The following is a 14047-nucleotide window of genomic DNA, read 5'->3' on the forward strand; positions in this document are numbered from 1 at the left end:
GCATTTCTCTCTTTTACAGGTTCACAAAATAATGGTGCATCTAACAATGAGTGGCATCTTAGATATGATGAAATATGTCCATTTTTCTTTTTCTCTTTTTGGAGACTGGCGGGTAGGGGGATCTAAACCCTTGACCTTGGCATTATCAACACCATGCTTTAACCAAGTGAGCTAACCAGCCAGCTCATATGTGCTGAAATATGGATAGGTGGCCATTCCTGCATTATAGACCAATGTCCTCAGTTCCATTTCTCACCCTTTTCCTGCTCTACTTTGTACAGAAGGGGGCACTGACCCCTGTAGACTTCTGTCCCAGGCCTTGTTCCCTAGCCTCCAGCTAGGTTCAGCCAGTGGGAGCCAGCAATGGGAGAAGCCCCCTTCCCCTCCCCACTCTGCCCCATCCCTCTTGCTTGAGCGACATCTCTGGCAATAGCTGATTCTCCCTCTGCATTGTTAGGTGGTACCAGCCCATGGACTCTAATAACATAGCACCCTCCCTGAATCTAGGCTCTATCCTGGGGAAGGTTGTATCTTCCTGCTGCTGCTAACTTCTGCATTGCCTCACCACCTCTGTTTAGCTTTTCAACAGTTCCATTCCCCATGTAACCAATCCCTGAATTAAATTCTTCTTTGGTTTGAATACTTTCATAGGGTTCTGTTTTCTGGGTGGACTCTGCCTGACATAACTGGCATTCAAACCCAGATTTGCACTCCTGTCACATCCCAGAGCCTTTCAGCTCTCAGGTACTCAAAGGAGGAAGGACATATTAAATAAACATCTCATCGGTTTCTTACCAGGAAGCCACAGACCTCTGAGAGACACTGGAATTATTGCAAAGGATACAGGAATCCATTTGTGCATGAAGCATTGTCAGTAAATTGATTAAATATCTCTCAAACATAAGTATTAGTATTTTCTAATATGTCACCATTTTGTTCCAATGAAAGTCCAAAAATTGAATGTGATTGGCCCTGCTCAAGTTATGTCCATCCCTAAATTAGTCACCATAATTAATCAAGCCATGAGTCAAGTGTCCATCTTTGGACCTGGGTTTGGAGAGTAGTGAGAAGGTACATCCTAAAAGAAAATTGAAACACTATTACCTTCTGAGACAGTGATGCTAAGGCATCGAAAACAACAGGATATCCACTACAGCATCTTCATGCTCACATGCGCTAAAAATTATTAAATAATCTAGCACCCTTAACATATCAAGTGGGTGTATAGGTAAGTCAGACTTCTTTATTAACAGAATCCCATTTTACTTGAGATAGTATGTCCAGCTAAAGATACTTGATTCCCCAGCTATGTGACACTGTTCTGGTCAGTGAGATGTAGGTAGAAGTCCCTGAGGAGGGCATCCCTTCTGTCAGGAAACACTGAAAGATTTCGAAATGGGCAAAAAAGAATACTGGTGTTGGGCTGGCTGATTAGCTCAGATGATTAGAGCACAGCATTGTAATACCAAGGTGAAGGATCTGGATCCTCTTACCGGCCAGCTGCCAAAAAAAAAATACTGGGTGTCCTGTGTGGTGCCCTTTGATGCCATCTCCATCTTTCACTGTCTTTGAGCTATTTTACAGTTTTGTAAGTAATGGAAAACTGATAGTAAAGCAAATGGCTCTTGTCTATAGAAATGCAAATGAATTGCATCTGAAGGACCTGCAATTGATTAATTCTCTGTTGATATTGAATAGTTTTCCATCTATCTGGAAATTCATTTCAGCATTCCCAATTGCCTGAAATTCTCCTTTGAACTGTTTTTAACATCTTACCGATTCCCTTGCTAATTAATGAGTGAAATAAAATCTTTGACCCACGTTTATTTTATAATTGGATGAGTCATATTTTTATCCTTTATAATTTTTTTTTTCTGATGGCTGGCTGATGCAGGGATTGGAACTCTTGACCTTGGTGTTATCAGCACCATGCTCTACTGAGTGAGCTAACCGACCGTCCCCTATCCTTTAAAAAATTTATCATTTAAAACTTCCCAAATAAAAAGGCAAGGCCTCACATAAACAAGTCTTGACCTTTCTCTCTTCTTTCTGATTGGACCATGAATATAGGGCAGTAGGTACCACAGCCATCTTGCAAGCATGAGGGGCAAGCCTGAGAATGAAGTTCATATGCTAAAGATTATGGACTGGACACACATAGATAGCCTGGGTTCCTGATAGCATCATTGAGTCACCATGTCAGCTCTAGACTTTTTCGTTTCTGGAGTTATTTCTGTGAAAGACAAATACTCCCTAATCTGTTTAAACCAGGCAGGGGGGCTTTCTGTTGTACTACAGAATGCATTCCTAACTGCTTCTTCCAGAAAGATAGGTATTTCCTTTAACGCAAGAGAGAAACGTGTGCTCAAGCAAAGCGTGCCTGAAGTAAGGAGACGAAGGTAAGACCTCGGTAAGGGTGATGGGGAAGTGATGTTGCAAGGATTGGTCATTCGGACAAAGCATGGAGGAAGGGGCAGTTTTGACACTCACTTTCTGAGAAGTCTTCAATTGAAGAAAATGAAAGAGCTTGCCCTTGGCTGCTTGAATTAGAAGTGACTTCTCACAACATGTGACTCCTTACCATAACATCATTCAGAGTCTCATGAAATCGTGGGTTTATTTTTCCACTCTTAGGGCTGAATTGGCCCTGAGTCAGACATTTCCTTTTACCTGGTCCTTTCTGGGCATTTTCAAGATGATTACTTGGGGTGATGTGGATTTTCATTGATTGCTTTTCTAGTATTCACTGTCAATAATAAGTCCACTGACCTGATCCTGTCTAAAGAAGAAGAAAGAAATAACAAGTCCATTTTGGTTGGTAGTCTTCATCTCTCTCCCACTCTATCCATGTGGTCTGATTCAGCCTTAACTCCCCATCCAGAGGTGGTGCCCATGACCCGTGTCTAAGCCAATCAGCACATTTTGTTCTGCTGGTAGCAGTGATTAATTGATTCAACAGTGGATCATCCAGAGTGAATCTCAGCAGATTTTTGAGGGACTATAAAAAAGAGCCCTCTCTTTCCCAGGGGACTTGAGTCTCAGGATGGACAGTAGAGTTGCCGGCCACCATCTTGTCACCATGTAGCCTGAGAATAAAGTCAATATGGAGGACAGCAGAGCTGAGAGATGGAGAACATATGATTGCAGCCACATCTGAAGTCAACTCTAACCCTGGACCTTTCAGTTGTGAAAGTCAATACATTCCCATTTTTGCAGTTTGAATTGGAGTTTCTTTCACTCTCAAATCAGTCTTGATGAATACATAGGGTTAGGGCTAGGGTAGCCCAAAATAAACCAGCCTTACCAGGTTTATTAACACCTGTTCTAGTCCAGTGTTTCCCAATATATTCCCCCCACTATGACATACAATGGAAGGTATTCCCTTGCAAAGCACAATCTCTAAACCTACATTTTTTTTTTTTTTTTTTAAAAGATGACCGGTAAGGGGATCTTAACCCTTGACTTGGTGTTGTCAGCACCACGCTCAGCCAGTGAGCGAACCGGCCATCCGTATATGGGATCCGAACCCGGGGCCTTGGTGTTATCAGCACCGCACTCTCCCGAGTGAGCCACGGGCCGGCCCTCTAAACCTACATTTTGATAAAACCCCAAAATGGTTGACGGGATATAAAAGCATTAAAATAATTTGTCATTTTTAAATTTTACAAATTTGTAGTTTGTAATTTTCACAACTGCTTGTGGACTGTGGCAGACTAAATGGGCTATCCACTGACTCCTTTCTCTTGCACTCAAGAAGGCATTTTGGCTACTTGGAATAAGGCCCAACCCAAAGAGAAACAACATAGAGCTGATGTTCAAAATGTCTAATTTGTTTAAGTAATTAAAAATTCAAACTCTAGTACTTTAATATTAGCAATAGATTACCAGACACATGCCATACATACAACTGAATTCAACATACCAGTGGGTTGAGACCCCCTTGAATGAGAACCACTTAGTGAATTAGGCTCAATTTATTCCCAGGATATATGAACTACGTTCAAAACTAATAAACTTTTCATCTGTTAACTCTAGTCTAAACTGAAAACATTTATTCTTTTTCTGAAAAGAGTTTTTATTTGTTACCTTTCTCTCTTATGTGGTTTAAAACATTCTTTTAATGAAAAAAATTAAGAGTACAGGAGTAGATTTCAGGATCAAGAATAGTTGGATTCTACAGATTAAGCAACATTTTCAAAAATCTCTTTTTCTCAGAATTATAAAACAAATGTGAAAAGTGTTTATGTTTGGTGACTCCGGGTAACCGGGTAAATACATGAGAGTTACTTTGTGCTATTCTTGTAGCTTTTCTATAAGTTTGAAATTACTTCCATTTTTTTTTTTTTTAAAGGAAACGACTTTTTTGTGGGAGACGGCTGGCTGGTGGGTACAGGGATCAAACCCTGAACCTTGGTGTTATCAGCACCACGCTCTAACCAACTGAGCTAACTGGCCAGCCTGAAACTACCTCTTCATCTCTTGACTCCTTTCCTGTTCTTTCTTCATACTCCACAGATACTTAGGCTATTTTATACTAGTTTAGCAATCCCATAAGAAAGAGAGAATCTTTCCCAACGTTTCTAGCAAACAACTCAAGTTAGTGTCTCATTAGCATTTTGAGTCATGTGCCCATCCCTGAGCTAATCACAATGGCTACAGGGATGAAATGATCTGATTGGGCCATGCCTGGTCACATGTCCATTCCTAGAGCCAAGGGATGGAGCCAAATTCTCCCAAACCTCAGAGAGTAGGGGAAAGATGGCCACCAAAGGAAAATCAGGGTGCTAATAGGGTGCACAGGAGGATGCATGGGTGCCGAGAAGACAAAAACAGGATATAAATACACCATTATCTGAGCTCTTGATCCCAGAATCTCAAGGGAAAAGAATTAGGGGATTGAGATGATGGGGAAGGAGCAGGCATGACAGAGGTTAATGAAAACCAATCTGTTCTGCTTCTCCAAAAATTAGATGTTTCATAAGGTCATTTGTTCTTCTTGCAACCTAATGACTGACAAAGGGACACAACTAGTTCTGCCACAAGAGGCCCATAAATATTCACTGTAGAGGAGGATTAATTTTAAAAGATGATATAGTTTTATCAGGACAAGACAGGAACTTTGTTAAGATGAGCACTTGGTTAAGTTAGGCACTTTGTTAAGTCACACAGTGAAACTCATCTTTGCTTAGTCAAACCAAGGATCCCGTAACATAAGGGACCCAAAGCCCCTGAACACTCTGAGAGTCTTATTACAATACATTTTAGTCTATCTTTTATTATAAAAATGTTATATGCTCTGGCAACAAATTCAAATGATATAGAAGTGTTGTGGGGAAAATAGGATAATTTAGTCAGGCTCCCTTGGCTCAGGTCTGGTTGGGGGTCAAGCAGCACATTTCTTGTAAACAAGTTGTGTGGGGGTGGAGTTAGTGTGCATGTGTGCCAATGTATCTTCTTAGTTTTGTTGCTATTATGTGTTCTTTTTTTTTCTTTTTTTGGTGACCGGTAAGGGGATCGTAACCCTTGGCTTGGTGTCGCCCACACTGCACTCAGCCAGTGAGTGCACTGGCCATCCCTATATAGGATCCGAACCCACAGTCTCGGCGCTCCCAGCGCCACACTCTCCCGAGTGAGCCACAGGGTCGGCCCACTATTGTGTGTTCTTGAGTTTGTGAAGCAGAGCTGGCCAGCAGAGCTCGCATCTAAAAATAGAGCGTGTTTACTCTACTGGCAGCCACTCAGTTTTTCTTTGGACTTTGCTGGTAGCAGTTGAGTTTCTGAGTTTCTCTTTGTACTGCCTAAGTTCATAGTGTTGTGTGTGCTGAATAAAGACTGTTCCTTCTTCAACCAAGGCTCCGAGGACCTTTTTGCCAGTTACCTAGCTCATAGACCTGCATGTGAAGGGTTTGTGAATAGGGTTGAGGGGTCTGTGAGCTCCAGACCCCAGCTCTAGGTCCACAAGTGTATACAGGAGAAAAAGTTTCTCACTCTCTAGAGTGTTGTTAATAGTTTGGTGCATATAATGATAGTAACGATAGTAATAGCAGCAAAAACTTATGCTGTTAGCAAACTCAGGTCTGGCTGCCCACCCCCTTGAGAAGAAAAAGAACTCAGAAGTCAAATGGTTGGTGTTAGAAAAACAGATATATTCAGCTGAAGGAAATGGTAGGCTATCCCATCTCAAAGATTTAGACTTACTGAGGGGTTTTTAAAGGGGGGGTTGAGGAAATGGAACATGGGAAGTAAAAAGCGGGAGAGAAGGGTACGTGAGCTACGAGTAGTCTGTGTCTATGAGTCAGGTACAAAGTTTTGCCAAGGGTTCTTCTGTTTTCTCTTCTCATCTTCGCTGTTATCCCAGGACTCTGCAAGATTTTGATTTTTTCTGGAGTAGAATCATCTTTTCTGCAGTCTTTTGCATAGTTTTGCTTCGCAGATCTCTGGTTGACTTAGCTGGTACCCAAGGTCAGCTTCCAGTCATTTGGCCTTGATCACTTCTCAAAACTCTAAGTCTCAGAGAAAGAACTGATAGCTTTGCAAATTACTGATTAGCTTCTAGGACTTGTTGTCCAATTTAACAAGCAAGATAAGAAAAAGGATGGGAAGAAAGAGTAGAGAGAAAAAAAAAAAACTGCCATTTAAAAAATCTGACCCGCTTCATAGCCCAGGCAGTTTTAGATCCTAACACGGCTTCAGTCCTGCACGCTCTAACAATAGTACTTACTCTATGTTGTACACTATTGTGTGCACTTTACATAGATTTTGCCTTCACATTAGAATGAGTAGGTATGGGCTGGCTGGTTAGCTTAGTTGGTTAGAGTGTGGCGTTATAATACCAAGGTCAAGGGTTCAGATCCCCAAATTGGCCAGCCACCAAAAAGAAAAAAAAAAGAATGAGTAGGTAGTATCATTCTCATTTTACACATGAGGCAACTGAGCCTTCAAGAGGTGAAATATCTTGCCTGAGATCTCATATCCAATAAGTGAAGAGTGTTAACTTTAAACCCAAGTAGGCTGACTCCAGAGTATGTATTCTTATATTCCAGATTTTAAATTGCATAATATATAAATACATATATACTGTCATTTTTATTAAGTTGCAATTCACATGACATAAAATTAACCATTTAAAGTGGACCATTCAGTGGCATTTAGTACATCCACGATGTTGTGCAAACACCACCTCTCTCTAGTTCTAAAACATTTTCATCACCCCCAAAAGAAACTCCATACCCGTTAATCAGTCACTCCCCATCCCCCCCACCACATTGCTTGGCAAATACTAACCTGCTTTCTGTCTCTATGAATTACCTATTCCGTGTATTTCATATAAATGGAATCATACAATGTATGATCTTTCATTTCTGGTTTCCTTCACTTAGAATAATGATTTTGAAGTTCATGTACTTTGTAGCATGAATCAGTACTTCATCCCTTTTAATAGCTGGATAATATTCCATTGTATGTGCAGTACATACCACAATCTATTCATCCATTCATTCATTGATGACCATTTGGGTTGTTCCCACTCATATTAGTCAGGGTTCTACAGAGAAACAGAACCAATAGAATGTGTATATACATAAAGAGAAATTCATTCGAAGAAATTGCCTTTCGGGGAGGGGGGGAGGGAGAAGGGAGGGAGGTTTTGGTGATGGGGAGCATTAATCAGCTACAATGTATATCGACAAAATAAAATTAAAAAAAAAAAAAAAAGAATTGTGTAAGCTGAAAAAAAAAAAAAAAAAAGAAATTGCCTTTCATCATTGTGGAGCCTGGTAAGTCTAAAATCTGCAGGGTGCGCCAGCAGGCTGGAGACCCATGAAGAGCCAATTTGCAGTTCAAGTCTGAAGGCTGTCTGCTGGCAGAATTCCTTCTTGCTCAGGGGAGATCAGTCTTTGTTCTACTAACTGATTGTATGAGGCCCACCCACATTATGGAGGGCAATCTGCTTTACACAGAGTCCACCAATTTAAATGTTAATGTCATCCAAAGAATACCCTCACAGAAACATCTCGAATAATGTTTGACCAAATATCTGGCACTTTGGTTCAGCCAAGTTACCAAATAAAATGAACCATCACACCACCTTTTGGCTGTTATGAATAGTGCTGCTATGAACATTTGTGTACAAGTATTTGCTTGAGTAGTGTTTCCAGTTTTCTTGGGTATATACGTAGCAGTGACATTGCGGAGTCATATGACAATTCTATGTTGAACTTTTTGAGGAAATGCCAAGCTGTTTCCCATAGCAAATGAATCTTTTACATTCCGATCAGCAGTGTATGAGGGAATATATATTATTTTTTAATTTACAAAAATTGGATTATTCTACACAAACTGGAATGTGGTGGTTTGTTTTTATTCCATGTAATATATCTTGGACATCTTTCTGGGTTAGTACTTACAACTTAGTCTCCTTTTACACAGATAGCAGAGATGCCCAGAACAGGGCCTGGCCCAAAAAGAGCATTATAAAATGAATGCTATTATAAATTTTAGTGAATGTATTTTATTTAATAAGTATTTTATTGAATAAGTTCACAACAATTTATTTATCTCACTCCCCACTGGTAATTTAAATTGCTCTCAATTTTGTGTAACTTTTTTTTTGTTTGTTTGGCAGCCGGCTAATAACAGGGATCAAACCCTGGACCTTGGTATTATCAGCACCACACTCTAACAAACTGAGCTAACTGGCCAGCCCTTTTATTTAACTTTTTATCATAGATAATATATACAAGCAGAGAGAATAGGACAACAAATGTCCACGTTCCCATCATCCAGCTATCAAAAACTCATAACCTCTCTTTTTCTATTTCTACTCCTCTCTCCTGCTGGACTACTTAAAGCAAATCCCAAATATCATATAATTTCATCTGTACATATTCTGTATTTATTTCTAAGTGATAAGGTCTTTCTTTAAATATAACCAAAATAAGATTGTCACACCTAACATATTTAGCAATAATTACTTAATATTCCCAATTAGCCAGTCAGTGTTCAGATTTCCTGAAATGTCTCAGGCTTCTTAACAGTTGGATTTGTTTGAGTCAGAATACAATTGGTTGAAATATCTCTTAAATCTCTTTGAATCTATAGTCCCCCTGCTTTTTAATTTTTCTTGCACTTTATAGAAGAAACCATTGTTTGCAATTTTCAAAATTCATTTTGAAATGGTTGGGAACTTCCTCGTCAGATCCTGTGTCAGGTCAGTGTGACACCTTGGTCAAGCCGTGAAGCAATTCTCATCTCTCCCCTTAACATCCTGGCCTCCAGCTTTCTCCTGGGCTACAGCTTCTCCCAGCAGAAACAAATGAAAAATATGATGAATTACTTAAACCTTAAACCTGGTCAGTAATTCCTCCCCGCTTCCAGAGAGGGCATTTTGAAATAGTTGGGTAGAGAGGAGCTCTAGGACTCAAACACTGATGTTGAAAAGGTCACTGCAGTGGGTCTAATGGTGGCCCTTCCCCCAAAAGATATGTCTATGTCCTGACCCCCAGAAACTGTGAATATGGTTTCATTTCGTAAAAGTCTTTGCAGATATAATTAAGTTAAGGATTCCGAGATGAGATCATTCTGGATTATCTGGGCCCTAAATCCAATTATAAGTGACCTAATAAGAGACACGCAGAGGAGAAGGCCATGTGACCACGAAGACAGAGACTGGAGAGATGCAGCCACAGCCAAGGAATGCTGACAGCCACCAGCAGCTGGAAGAGGCAAGGAACAAAGTCTTCCCGAGAGCCTCTGGAGGGAGCGTGGCCCTACTGATACCTTGATTTCATACTCTGGCCTCCAGAATTCTGAGAGAATAATTTAAGCTACCACATTCGTGGTAATTTGTTTCAGCAGACTCAAGAAGCTAACATAGTTACATACTCAGGCCCCTGGCTGGGGAAGCAGAGCCCCTGAATTCACACTGCACTGATAGTTTCTCCTACCACCACCTGTTAGGTAGCCCTGGCAGGAAAGTCCACTTCCTGCCCTGCTTCCTGCCCTTGTCACATATAAAGTGAAATGCTATCTTATAAAACATCAGAGTAAGTAGCACGACAGGGCCCAAGAGCTCCAAGCTCATGCCAGATCGGTCTGGCAGGTATGTCCACGAGGCCTTTCAATCCACCCTTCACGTTCAGTTGTGTCTTATCCTCCTCGCAGCCAGTAGAATAAGTAAACTGCGGAGGTGCGGGACCATTGGTTCACTAGCTCATTTATTTATTAAAGACATACTTACTGAGTGTCCCCTTGGAGACAGGTGTTGGGCTACCTGCTGGAGAGACACACTAGTAAATCATTACGCTATTGTGTGGTAAGTGTGTCAATGGCAGAAATGGCACAGAGAAGAGGGCCTCACCCAGAGCAGAGAGGGAGATTCATAGGAGACTTGGGAGTTGGGGGAAGTAATGTCTTCTGAGCCACAAACCACATGTGGCTTTGTTACTGGGCACAGGTCCGGCTGCCTGCCCCCTTTCAAAAGCAAACCACATGGTTCCAAATGTTGGTGAAAATGGAAGTCATCTTTTATTCAGGAATACCAGTGACCTGAGGAGAGATGTTGGGCTAACCCATCTTTACAGTAAACCTGAAGGAGAGTGGCCAGACTAAAGCCAGATCAAAGACTCAGATTTACTGAGGGTTTTTTTTTTTTTAAGAGAGGGCTGAGGTAATGGAATGTGGTAAGTAAAAAGCCAGAGGGAGGGGGACATAAGCTATGGGGACTCCATGTAAAGAGCCAGGTGCAAGGTCTCACCAAGGCTCTGTCTGATTGCTCTTCCTGTCCTTGGCATTATCTCAAGGTCCTGCGGGAGGGGTAGAATCAGCCCAACTTTACTGCTGTCTCCTTGGTTTCCCAGGGTCTGGATAGTACATACAAGCCTGCAAGTTTGCAGCTTCAGGCTTGCTGGAAAACAACTTTATGTTCATGCACATGATAACATTTTTTGCCCCATAATCAAGGTTCAAAATATCAAATAATCATGGGAAAAGAGGGAACTCAGAGAAATGTATGCCAAGAAAAAACTTTTAAAATCTGTTAGAGCCAATGTGGTTTTAGGTCCTACCATGGCTTTAGTCCTGCTCACTCCAGCAGCTTTTAATTTTTTTTAATTAATTAAACTTAAATAATATTAAAAAAAACTCCTATTACCCCATTTCAAGAGCTCAATAACTACATGTATATTACAGAATATTTCCATCATAGTAGAAAGTTTTATTGGAAGATTTCGGTCTCAGCCGAGGCCTACAAAAGAGGAGTTAGGTAAGCCTAGGAGGGAAGGAAATGTCCCCAGAGGTCTCTGTAAGACAGTCTTTTGATTCTAAACACAGTTACAGCTCGTGCTGGAGGTGTTGAGGCCAGTTCCTCAGTGCCTTGTCGGCCCTCTCGAGTCCCCACTAAGGGCAAAGGGAAGGCACTGGAGTGTTCAGCCAGGTGAGAGACAGCATCAGATTTGAGTTCTGGAGAACAGATTGGAGGACGAGCAAGACTGGAGGCAGAGGGACCAATCAGGAGGCTGCTGCTTTCCTCCAAAACCTTGGACCAGCCAAAGTAGCAGCAATGAGGTGGAGAGAGATTTAGGATGTATGATGAATGGATTGCGGGTTGTGCTTGAACCAGGAAGAAACGGGAACCAAGCTTATGGCTTGAGTTATTTGGTGGATGGTGCTAACAATTAGTTTCCTCTTTGTGATGTGGAATCCGAGGAAGAGGATGAGAAACTGACTTTCAGTGTTGGCATATGAGGGAGGGGGCTTCAGTTATTTGGAGGGCCTCATCCCCCAATAGTATCACCACTATGGCTCGCCATGGAAAATACTAGAAAGAGAAAACAATATACATGGGCTCTGAGCCACAGAATTCCCAGGTGACAATTCCCAGGGCAGTACTGAGGTTCCAGGGCAGGCAAGGGAAGGGGAGGGAGAGACAGAACCTGTTGCTTCTCTCTCCTCTTTTTCAACTACTCCCCTTGTCCTTTACAACGTCACTCACTCCAAAACAGCTCCCCTGCCCTTAATTCAGTGTCCTCTGCAAAACAGCCCTTCCCACTGTGGCGTTTTATTCCTCACAGTTCCTGGATATGGATTCCAGATTCCAAATTCCTCAAATGTTCCTCACATGCACTCTAGCCTGACTTCTTCCATTCTCTTCATTTTGTCTGGAACATCCTTCTTTTCTGCCCGTAGGAATTTTAACAATTCTCCCTTATTCCCCTCATTCACAAGACCCTTCTGTAATCATTGGCCCAAAGTATCTGTGGTATTTTTTTTCTAACACATATTAAGATAAAGTCATACCAGGCAGTGGCGGCAGCTAAAGGGCACCAGTGGCCATGGCCACAACAGTGGGGTTGGGTCAATGGTAGCAACGGTGGTGGCAGCTGGGAGCAGGGCCACAGTGGGGACAAGCTGGCCGAGGGCCCCCCTCCCGGGCCTGGCAGTAGCACTGGAGCTGTGGCTCAACAAAGACATAAACCCAGGCGTGTCAGAACAGGATTGATCAGCTATCCAGAATTTCTCTGAGCAGGTGAACACTGACCCCAATGGCCCCCACACATGTGCCCTGGCTACTGGCCCACAAGATCTAGTCTCTGCAAGAGAGAGAAGCTCTTTATGCCTTAACAGTGCTGGAAATGTGTATGAATCACAGTGGAGATAAGTTCCCCAGTGAGGTGGCCAAGTTCTACCTTCTAAATGAGCTGATCAAACTGTTATCCCCAAAGTACCTAGGGTCCTGGGCCACAGACAAAATTAAAGGAAGAATCACTGAAAGACTCTTCAGTTGTAAAGTCTAGTTTCCAGAAGATATCAAGGTCCAAGATGCTTATCGGATGCTGAAGAAATAAGGAATCATAAAACAAGACCCTAAACCACCAATGGGTAAAATCTTACCCCCACCTTCTCCTTGGCCCAAGAGCTCCATCTTTGATGATGATGAAGAAAATTCAAAGCTTCTGACAAGGCTTCTGAAGAACACCACCCTGAGGACCTTCAGGCTGTGAACCGGCTGATAAGAATTTGGTCAAGGAGAAACAAGAGAAATCAGAGCAGGTGTCAGAGAGAGTCAGTGTGGGGGAGGAAGTGCGAAGCCACGCGAAGGTGCTACAGGACATGCCAAGCATGTACTGCAGGCCAGGGCAGGCCCTTCCAGACCAGGAGGCCCTGCAGGTGGTGTGTGGAAGGTGTGAAAAGCTGCAGCCCACCCTGTTCCGCTGGCGAGGGACACCAGCAACAACGACGATGCACTTGTGGAGATTCTCCAGGCAAATGACCTCCTCGCCCACTGAGTTCTGCTGTGCAAACAGGTGATGGAGGGCCATGTTACCTATGGGAACACAGTGACCTGCTCAGTGGGAGACATACCTGTCTCCAGAGTGCTTCAGAATCCAGCCGGCTGCATGAAGAACTGCCCCCTGATTGACTTGGAGGTGGACAGTGGGTTCCGAGCAGGCACCATTTTTACTTCATCAGGACCTGGCAGCCTTAGGAATCAATGATGCTCCTGTTATGGACAAGGTTGCTGGTCAGAATTGCTGAAGGAAAAAAGGAATCTCACCACCAGCACACTGCCAGGTGGTGGCATTAAGAGCCCTTCGGCAGACAGGAACATGCTGGAACAACTTGTCTAAATAATTGCATGTTTTTCATCACAACTAATCTAATTCGGTTTGACAAATAGCTCCTCAGCTTCTATTATACTAAGTGCAAGAGACTATAGGTAGTACCTTTCAAACTTGAATGTGCACATGAGTCACTTGGGATCTTATTCAAGTGCAGATTCTGATTCAGTCAGTCTGGGCTGTGGCCTGAGGTTCTGCATTTCTAACTAGCTCCCAGGTGATGCTGTGGCTGCTGGTCTGAGCATGGCACTGGGAGTGACAAGGCTCTCCACAAGGATATTTTAATCCAATTCAGACTCTGTCCCTGAATTTCATGAATCTGTGAGTCTACTTGGGTGGAAGATTATGGTAGAATCATCTTTTGGTCATTCCTTTGCTGGAGGGAATTTGCTTTCCCCAGAGTGGGTGGGTAATAGGGAGCCAAAAGTATT

The 14047-nt window shown here is 42.5% G+C and overlaps 1 pseudogene; it reads left to right on the forward strand.

The window, feature by feature from the left end:
- The first annotated feature begins 12355 nt into the window (after positions 1-12355).
- On the forward strand, positions 12356-13625 carry LOC134370723 (ADP-ribosylation factor-binding protein GGA2-like; annotated as a pseudogene).
- The last annotated feature ends 422 nt before the right edge of the window (positions 13626-14047 follow it).

Source organism: Cynocephalus volans, chromosome 2 (genome assembly GCF_027409185.1).
Source record: "Cynocephalus volans isolate mCynVol1 chromosome 2, mCynVol1.pri, whole genome shotgun sequence".
NCBI classification, from domain to species: Eukaryota; Metazoa; Chordata; class Mammalia; order Dermoptera; family Cynocephalidae; genus Cynocephalus; species Cynocephalus volans.